Genomic DNA, 1124 nt, shown 5'->3' with positions numbered 1-1124 from the left:
GAGGTCCCGCTGGTGCTGCTGCCTGCCCTGCACCGGGAGGTAATGCTGCTCTCTCCCGTGGCCATGCCCTTCATGCCCCAGCAGCGGGACGGCAACACCAGTGCCTGCTGCCTGAATAACTCCCTCCTCCAACACCCCCTCTGTGGGCACCTCCAGCAAATTCAGGATTGCCATGGGACAGGATGGGCCCTGAGGAATCCAGGGGATAAGGGACCCCCTGCTTCCCCTCCACTGCCAGGGAGGAGAGATGCGAGGCTCCCACCACAGCGTGTTCCTAATGAGGAAAAAACTGCTCCGTTTTGGCAGGGATGCAGGTAGAAAACAGCCTTGGGCACACACCCCTCCATTGGACCCCCACACCTCCCTAGTGCCAGTGAGCAGCGGAGACAGGACTGCCTGCAAGCCTTAACAGCACACACGGGAGGGAAACTGTGGCACGGGGAACATAGAAGGCTCTTGGTAGGGAGGCTGGAGGCGACGGGGTGCCTGGAAAGGTGCTGGCTCATCCCTGTCCCCCTGAGCCACGTGCAGATGCCACTGCAGGCATGGGAGGGGAAAAGGGGCCACGTGCAGTGCTTGGCACCGCCAGGACCAGGGGGCCTCTGCGGGGTGATGGGCTTGTGCTTCAGCACCCTAAAACTCCTCCTAAATGCCCCCTGGATCAGCAGAGATCCCAGGAAAGATCCCTTTGGAAGCTGCACTGAGCACACGGTTGGTCCCCCGCTCCATGGCATGGCAGGGGGACAGAGCATCCTGGCCAGGGCACCCACACACCAAGGTGTGAAGACCCCAGGGCTGGATGGCCATCCCCAATGTCCCCCCCAGGTCCAGGGCAATGTGTCCCCCTGCCTGGCTGCAGCATGGCACCCACAGTCCTCACAACACTCATCCAAGCCCTGTCACCCCCCCAGGTCCTGCAGTCCCTTTCACTCCCCTAGGAATCACTGGCTGTTTGTCTGTCTGCTGGCACCCCTACAGTCAGACAGCAGGACAAGGCTGGGGGTAAGGATGAGGGCAAGGAGGGGGTGACTGCCTTGGCGGGGTCAGTCCACACCGGGGGGCTGAGGGAGGATGCCCCAAAACACCAGGGGCAGCAACCAGCATGCCATGCAACACACTCACCT

The sequence above is a fragment of the Merops nubicus genome, unplaced genomic scaffold (genome assembly GCF_000691845.1).
Source record: "Merops nubicus isolate BGI_N331 unplaced genomic scaffold, ASM69184v1 scaffold13602, whole genome shotgun sequence".
NCBI lineage: Eukaryota > Metazoa > Chordata > Aves > Coraciiformes > Meropidae > Merops > Merops nubicus.
This window is presented reverse-complemented; position numbering follows the sequence as displayed.